This window comes from Scardinius erythrophthalmus (assembly GCF_964197995.2).
Source record: "Scardinius erythrophthalmus genome assembly, chromosome: 18".
In the NCBI taxonomy this organism is placed as follows: Eukaryota; Metazoa; Chordata; class Actinopteri; order Cypriniformes; family Leuciscidae; genus Scardinius; species Scardinius erythrophthalmus.
The window spans coordinates 14,350,687-14,360,151 of NC_138238.1; the positions used below are offsets into that span (position 1 = coordinate 14,350,687).

Genomic DNA, 9,465 nt, shown 5'->3' on the forward strand with positions numbered 1-9,465 from the left:
CACTTCTACAAGTGAAAAAATAAAATAAAAATAGGCACCATATTATTTAAGTGCCACAAAAGAATAAACATGTTTTATTTTGTCACGCCTGCCCTCGTTTTACAGCATCAGCAATTTTATCCATCTTGTGGATGTCCTGGGAACTAAAATCCACTTATAGTAGTAACTGAATTGCTTTTCCAACTTAATATTAATATTTTTGGTTGCAGTCTGGAGCCCTGTATTGGTCACACAAAACAACACACTCGCAGCAGACGCTCGTTTCCTTCTCGCCACAATGGTGCTGCTCAGGCACGCAAAGAAGAAGTTCCTATGTGAACCAAATGGTTTGCTGAGGAAGACAAATACAACATGAACAGAAAAGCAGACAACTTTGTGCTGTAAGAAAGAAGAAAGTGAAACTTTGTTTGCACGATAGACAAGACCATAAGATCCTCATAAAGAGTCATGAAGACACCATCGTATAGGCTACATCCAAAACCAGCGATGGCTTCTTTCTATTATAAGCCCTGCAATGATCTGCTACTTGTAAATGCAATAATTAGTTTTGGCTAAACTATCTATCAAAGGTGTAGCCTATAGATTTACTAAGAGAGGCCAAGCGAATATGAAGAGACATCATCTTAGAAGCCAGTGTAACTTCTGAATCAAGGTCTAATGAAAAACAGTCCATACACTTGGCATCAGTCAGTCAACCAAGCAAACCTGCTGTTACCTAAAAAAATATCCACTTCATACGTCTATACAAACTAAAGACAAAGCAGACCTGTTACATTCTATAAAAGTATTATCAACTGGGATAAACACTGTAGTAGCATTTCTATGAATCAAATAATCTGCATAAGAAATGATTATTGATTTCAAATATGGTTAGGCTACTTAACATCCATTAGTGAATTTACCATCATTGCATATACAAGGCAAGGAGCCTGAACCTGCTTTTTATAGCTACCTGAGCTATTGCTTTTAGAGCCAACTCAGAAATAATCCACAACCTCCGGCTATCAAAACACAGCTGGTAGATTCCATTAAGGTGTTAAGCAATTGGACCAAGCCATGTGATCTGAAATCCAAGTTTTTACCTTGAAACTGTAGCATAATACAATTATACAAATGCAATTACATGTATCTGAGAACACAATCTGAAATTTTTAAATAAAGTTATGACCAATTAAAGGGTTACTTCAGGATTTAGCATTAAGCTTTGTATTAGTAGAAAACCTGTAGTATTTTCGAATTACCATGCTTTCCACCCTCATATCCCCCTGAGACAAGAGATTTATGTATTTTTTGTCTGGAAAAAATCCTCCGATGACGCAAAAATCGTCATTTTGCGTCATCGGAGGATTTTCTGGAAAGAGGCTAAAGACTACAGCCAGTAGAAGGCGTTGTTCCGCATGTTTTCAGCCCGCCCATAGAGGGTGGGATCTCACTCAGAATGTACACAGTATCAGCCATCTTTCTTTGGAAGCTAAGCTTGCAGGCTCTTGTTCTGTGGAGAAAGCTGAATAGTAGGAGAAAGCCGAGTAAGTAACCATCCTCCTTTTCCCGGACTTGTCCGGCGGGCGAGATCGTTCAAAATGTCCGGGATTCAGCTTTTGCTTTCTGCGGTCGCCATTCATTGTTTACATGCACACCTTTCAATCTAACTGAATTCATTCCGATTGGTGAATTTGAATGTAGTGTTTACATGAACGCTAAACAAGTGATCGGTTGATGTGCGTTTTACCATTGCTAAGAAAAATTCCCGCACCTCCGTGAGAGATGCGAGACCCGGCCGGCGCGTCTCAGTAATGATGCCACCGGCCTCGCGCTGTTCTCCCGCGGCCGTCAGCCTCGTCCTGCTCGCCACAGTAAACATGATGAATGGCGACTGTAGAACGCAAAAGCCGAATCCCGGACATTTTGGACGATCTCTAAATCCCTCGCAAACTCGTCACGTAGGCTAGCCTTGTTGTTTGTTTTCAACTGCGCACTCTTACCGGTAGGCGTGGCCTCCTAAGGCAGCGAAGTAAGTGCATTCTGGGAGTTGTTGTCTTTCATCCACATAAGCCAAAAATACATTTTCTGGCTTTTCTCAGTCTAGAAAGCTCCAAATTCAAAAATTTCTTCACATTTCTTCTACTTAAATGACCTATTTTAAATACACATTCATCTTCCCAGAGGTGAAGTATCCCTTTAAGTCAAAATCAAGCTAAAGCAAAAAATTAAATCTACACTACCGTCAATATTTGTAAACGATTTTGAGAGAAGACTCTTATGCTCATCAAGGCAGCATTTATTTAATCAAAAATACAGTAAAAACAGTAAATTATGAAATTAAGTAACATTTAGATAACTTTTTTACTTTATTATATTATACAATGTACTTATTTGAAGTAGAAATCTTTTGTAACATTATGAATGTCTTTACTGCCAGTCGATCAATTTATTGCATCCTTGTTGAAAGAAAAAAAGTTGAATGCATTTTTTTAGGCTAGGCCTAACTAAAGCTTCTCTTTACGTCAGACGTTCAGCGCAAACACTTGTGCACGCCTCTCACACGGCCACAAGGAAGAGGTGAGGAAAGAGTTAATCCTGAGTCATTCTGAACACCACCCTGCCAAACCCATAAAACATACAAATACTCTCAAAGCATAGGAAACATCTTGCATGTATTCACACTGTCGTAGTCCTCACACACCACCTATTCGGGCCTCTTGACATTAATCCCCTGAGTCCTGACATTAGTCTGTGAGCTGGAGAGCTGGTTCAGTGATGACAGCAATAAGAGGGTGATCCACACGACCTGATTGTGACCCATACACATGTTAAGACCATGCCAAGAAAATTAAGAGCGCTACCTGTGACTGTCATTACGATGATGCATATTTAAACATGATAATCTACATAGTCTCAATCCAATCGTAAACATCATGAGGACAACATCTGAAAGGTTTATAATCATTCTTAGCTTTTTACCACCACTTCTGTCTACTGCCATGTAATGACACCAACCATTATGAATCCATGGACACATCAGCCACAGTAGGGTTGTCAAAAGTACCGGTACTTCGGTACTAGGGCTATTGACAAATTTCACGATTCGATTCGATTTCGATTCAGAAGCTTGCGATGCGATTCGATATCGATTAATTTGGATTTATATCAGGTACAGTACTCTCAACTAATGCTGTAAACAGGGAGTCAACTTGGTACTACATCAATATTGGAGGTTAAAATGAACTGATTTGTATTCAAACACAAACTACACACAAGGAAGTTATATGTTTCTACTCGAATTCGTTCTTTAAAATATAAACATTTAAATGGCGGTTGTCTTAAAAACTTGACTGATTGATTCAAACATACATTAAATATTGAAGAAAAAAGAATATGTAATATGGTGCATATATTTAGCAAAATGCACCACTGTATAGTTAATTTTTCTAGCTGACTGACGAGTTTATGACAACTGAATGGCTTTTCTGAGATATAAGTGTGACGTTACATGATATTGTTCACAAGCTGTTTTATTTATGTCTTCGCAGTTGAAAAACTGATTGCTTCGCGCTGCTGCTTAGCTTGAACTGAGGCAGCAAAAGCCAACTGTCACACCACATTAAAGAGCGGTTTGAATTTTGTAATAAAATTGATCATTTTAAATCCAAGACTGTTCATACAGATATTTTTTACCCAGCCCTATTCAGTACCAAGTCGATACTTAAATATTAAAAGAGTAATGACACAAGTCTTTCTGCAGTACCGGTAGTACAGAGCACCAGGTCCATCGAGTACCTGCTGATAGGCGGCTGCTTTCAGCTCTGTGAAGAGCGTCAAAGTTTTACAGCATTGAAGCCAATCACACACGTTTGTTGAGTATATGAACGCAATGGCCAATCAGTGGCATTTAAGTTTGTCAGAATACGCTCAATACATAGTTTTCACGTGACGTAACACCCTTATAGACATTGACTACCAGTGATTTTTACCAGGTTTGTACTAAGAACTAATATAGTAGTGACATTAAAAGACACAATTTTAGAATGTTTTTGAATGTAGAATATATAAAATATTGCTGCATGTGCCATATATGGATCACAATTTTTTTCATTTTTTTCACATACTTTTGTTTTAATAATTTACTCCTTTGAGATGGAAAAGGCCTAAATGAAAACTATGAATACATCAGAGTTTATTCTGCGTGAGCTCTGCACACTCGCGAATAGTTCCATTATAACCAACAAAATATAAAGACTTAAGATTTACAGCGCAGTATAGGCCGATTGTTTTTTACTATACGATTCAATTCAAATCACAATACTGATCTTGATACTGTACTATCACAATATTTTAAGCCAAAATATTTTTCTTTTTAATTTATAATTATTATTATTATTAAAGCTGCAGTCCATAGTTTTTCCTCTTTGTCACCATCGCAATTCCAGTTATTCGCGGAATTATCAACTTTACGTGAGTTGTGCCTCGGCACGGCACAGCGCGGATGAGTCCAATGTTTTGAGGAGAATGTGCGTCTGTCAGTCACCGCGCCGGTGTGGATACTGTCATTCGGAAACACAGATTATTCTTTTTGAAAGTATGACCAACATAAGAATTTTCACCGGAAAATGTCATCTGAACAAGTAAGTAACATTCACTTTTCTTCTGACCAACTAAGGAAAAAAAAAAACATTGCAGTAAATCGCACTGATTAAATCTAACGATCGCTTATCCTATCACGTCAAACCGTGCAAATTATACTTTGTTCTCAAATTGTTAATGTTAACAACATAGGCATTGCGTGTAGCCACTCTGAAGTCCGAAGTCTTTTGCATTTTACACTGGTGATTGTCGTTTGTACCTTTCTGGATCCGCCATCAAATTGATAAGTTTAATTATATCAAGTGCTGTGAGAAAAGGCTATAAATCTCCACCTCCAACATCCGCACACGCAATACAGCCTACTAGCCGAGACGCCTTCTTTATGTGTACAGATGTGACGTAATGACGCAAAGACATGCTCAAATTTCCCGCGGAAATCCACCAGTACCACTGGAATTAAAAACAGTATTACAAGCTTACCGTTTTGAATCAAGCTAAGGCAAGCAGATAGTTTTGAACACTGGCTGGTTATGTACTTGCTCAATTTTATTCTGGATCATTTTTAACCCAAAAAAGTTACGGACCGCAGCTTTAAATAATTATATTTTTTTATTATTATCAGGACCCACAAATATTCGCCCACTGCATTATATTATATCGCACACATACATTATATTCAACATTATATATAGTAGTTTTATGTAGTAATGTCACTAAACTCCGTAAACTTTCATTTTTGGCAAATATATGAACGTCCGTGTTTACTATATGCACGCTGTTGTAAATCTGTTCTAGGGTTGGGCCGATAGACGATGCCATCGTCCATCGCGATGGCTGACAGACATCACGATGTTGAGCTGGCATCACATAAAAATTTCTGTGTGAGGAAAAAAATCTATTTTACAGAGTTTTAGTGTCAGTACTACATTAAACTGCTATATACAATGTTGAATATAACATATAATAATGCAATGGGGGAATATTTGTGGGTCCCGATAATGGCAAATGTCTTATGTTAGCAGTAAAAAGTGACCTACATTATTTTAAATAAGTAGTCAGTGAAAGAGTGCTCGTCTAAAATGATTCTGTTTTCAGCTTTAGAACCATGAATATTTTTATTCTGGTGTCACCATTGTCCTGTGCATTGGATAATCAGCACACAGTCCAAGCCTATTCATTTCCACCCAAATTAAGTATTTTAATCAACAGTACATTTTTGTGAACCTTTTATCATACGTCTTGGAGTATCGTAATAATATCGTATTGTGAGTTCAGTATCGTGATATGTATCGAATCATGACATCAGGGTAGTTACACTCCTAACTTTTCATTAGATTTATTTGGAATGTTTATTTAACTGAACAATATATGAACGCTAGATGTATTTTATCTGTTTACTTAAGTTATAATCATTAATGGCATTAAAAATTTTATGTAGTATTTTACATTTTCAAATAGTTAAAATAATCATAGTTAATAGTTTTGCTAAGGCACCGAAATTGGTACCGAGAACAATGAAATTTGACTGGAATTGGTACCGACTACTGAAATTTTGGCACCGTGACAACCCTACACAGCAGTAAACCGAAAACGAAAATTCGTGACCATTTACCCACTCTCATGGCGTTCCAAACCTGTATGACTTCGTTTTCATTTGTAGAAAACAAAAGATGATATTTTGAAGAACTGTTATTATCTTTTTGTGTTCCACAGAAGAAAATCAATCATACCGGTTTGTAACGACATAAAGGCACAGTAAATGATGACATTTTTCGTTTTCACATGAACTACCCCATTCACATGTACAGCAGTTTACGACTTCCACAAGCGGACACCCACAGTGCCCGAGTATTTTCCCACAGAGCTCACCATTCCATCTCCATCACAAGAGATCTGCATGGTAGACCTGTGCTTCGGTTCCTGCCAATACTGGACGGACTTTAAGGAAGCCACTGAACAAAGAAAGGGGTCCACTCATCTGTCCTCCACACTTGTGCAGATCCATCCTTTAGCAATCAGCATTAGATGAACAACTGCAAACTCAGCACTCTCTCAGAACAGCAGGCTTGGTCAAAGTTTCACACAGTGTTCAATCATGATAAAGAAAGCATCATTAACTGCTGTCGTCATGTCTACAGTCCACAGTTATACCGATCGAGTTAACAAGTGGTGACCCAAAACCCTTTATCTACAGTTATAATCAGACCTTTAATCTCTTTGCAGATGAGCACTGTGTCAAGTGCGTGTTTCAGTTACTCTAACATTATAAATGGCTATACTGTCACTTTTAATCAATTTAATGCATCCTTGCTAAATAAAAGTATGTTCTTTAAAAAAAAAAAAGTCTTCCTGACCCTAAACTTTGGTAGTGTATCAGAGAACACATTCTGAAAGTTAACTCATAGTTAAACTCAGTCAAGAAATCATCCCACATGAGATATGAAACTGCACTTGCAAAAGGCCACTAAACTATACATTTTTAAGCATGTACCACAATGCTTAGAACTAAGTGAGGTTTGATGTATTATTAATTAAGATGTATTAAGTATTACTATGAAATTAAGATTTCTAATCAGAAATTACACTTAAAAACTGTATCAGAGATTAAAAAAAGTGTATATGTTATGCACCACAAAACCTGAGGTAATGGAAGAACAGAAGACAGTCACTCAAAGTTTTTGCCACCATTCGACTTTAAGCCAGATATATCATGTAAAAGTTTTGTTAATCATCATGAACGACTCCAAATTTATATCCATTCAAGCTTTTGCTAATTGCTACTTCTGATATCAGTTAGGAGACATATTACCAACACTTTATCTGAAGTATGAATCACATTATATTGTAGTAAAGGAAAACTAGCTGTGAAAATAATATTAGTAAATATTATATTACGAGGCCTCGCTAGAGCTAAACTGCAAAGATTTCAGCATAAATCAGGCCGTCCTTGCAAACACCCAGTTAGACAAAAGTAACCAACTACGGTAAGCATGAAACCAAGGGGAAATGTGAGCCAACACATTGTAGGTTTAAAGGACAAACGAAACCTCAAGTTTGGGTGAGAAAAGCTTCAAACATGTCAGAGAAACAGAAGGAAAGCTGACAGGAGCCGAGTTGATTACATAATGCACTGAATTCTTACTAACAGTGAGCACGAGCCGATGGGATTATTTGTGACGCGCGCTTGTTTATCTGTCGCAGCTACCGGACAAACAAAAGCAATAAAACTCGGAACCTTCACACAATAACAACAACAGTGGTTCTTTGTTCGATCCAAACGGAAAGTGGGCGGTAATGTCAGTCTAATATCGTTTTAGCTGCGCTTCTGTGTCAACTCGCTGGTTACACAACAAGCCTCATACTTAGCAATGAAATCACGCGCAGGCTCGCGCTGGTTAGCTTAGCACGAGCTCTCGTCGAACAAACCCGAGGCCCACACGTCCCCATACTTACATTTCCAGATATTCTGTGGATGTCAGCGTTCGTTCCCACTTCGGTCTCTTGGTTGCGGATATTTTTGGAGTCGATATGCTTGTCGCTTCCTTTAAAAACAAACTATCAGGGTGACTTCACGTGAGAAACGATCATTCCGTTTACGGTGATTCTCTGCTTTGATAGCGTGAATTTTTGCGCATGTTTGACGCCAACGCAGATGTCCCTGAACAAATCTATCCACTTGTTGTCTAAATCTTTCTAAGTTTCGTATCAATATGGGATCATGGTGTGGGATAAATCATTACATATATCCGGATAATCAGCTTCTGTAGGGAGGCCAAGATATCCTTTGGTTCAGAGTCTTGTGCGTCTTGATGGAGGGGAGGGATAGTTTCTTCAAGTGACTCGATGATTGGCCAAAACTCCACAAGGCGTGTTTGCTAATTGGATTATTTTGCTGACAGCAGAGACTACAGATGGCCAATCCCACGATTTGATTGGCTTTCGTCTTGTCATTTACCGTCATGACGCTTGAACAGTAGTTTACATTACGCACAAAACGCAGCGCTTAGTTTGTCATGTTGAGTGTCTCCATCCATCTCGAGGTCACAGTTGGGGCGATGTGCTTTATTTACAGTATAAAGCCAACAGTTGGTAGTAGGTTAGTAATTTATTACAATATTAGTTAATATACACTACCGTTCAATGTTTTTTTTATTATATTTTTTATGAAATAAGTCTCTTATGCTCACCTCGGCTGCATCAATTGCATAAAAAATACAGTAAAAAAAACAGCAATATTGTGAAATATTATTACAAATTAAAATAACTTTTCTAGTTAAATATATTTTAAAATGTAGTTTATTCCTGCATGTGCTGGAAAAGCTAAATTTTAAACAGCTATTACTCCAGTCTTCAGTCACATGATCTTTCAAAAAATCATTGTAATATGCTGATTTGCTGCTCAGGAAACGTTCCTTATTATTATTATCAATGTTTATAAAACAGCTGTGCTGCTTAATAATTCTGTGTAAACTGTTTTTTCAGTAGCCCTATTTTTATTCAGCAGGGATGCATTAAATTGATCAAAAGTGAGAGTAAAGATTTCTTTTTTTAATAAATACAAAGTTATCTCATTAAACTCTAGATGGCACAGGCTAATATGTCCTTAAAACCTTGCAATCACATCATTCTCTAGGGCACAGGCACAGCTGATTGGTCCTGCTGAATCAGTAGCAAATGAGCCTGCGTGCTCAACCTTCAAATACATTTACATTTACAGCGCGCTTTCATAAACCCTCCACCTTTCTCAGCTCCACCTGTACAACGCTATCTCACGACCAATTTGTACGAATTCATACGAGTGAGTAAAAGGTGGCTAATTCGTACGACTTCACTCGTACGAATTCGTACCATTTGTCTAAACCCCAGTGATGGGTAGGTTTAGGG

At 37.7% G+C, this 9,465-nt stretch overlaps 1 protein-coding gene across 2 annotated transcripts in view; it reads right to left on the reverse strand.

The window, feature by feature from the left end:
• The window catches only part of ppm1bb (protein phosphatase, Mg2+/Mn2+ dependent, 1Bb), a 31,084-nt gene extending 22,650 nt beyond the window's left edge, over positions 1–8,434 (reverse strand). The window contains exon 1 of one of the 2 annotated variants that reach the window (XM_081392620.1): positions 8,035–8,398. The gene's annotated coding sequence lies outside the window, so the exon portion shown is untranslated. Of the gene's footprint in view, positions 1–8,034 lie in introns of both variants that reach the window. The other variant, XM_081392619.1, reaches the window with a different exon arrangement.
• Positions 8,435–9,465: the final 1,031 nt, after the last annotated feature.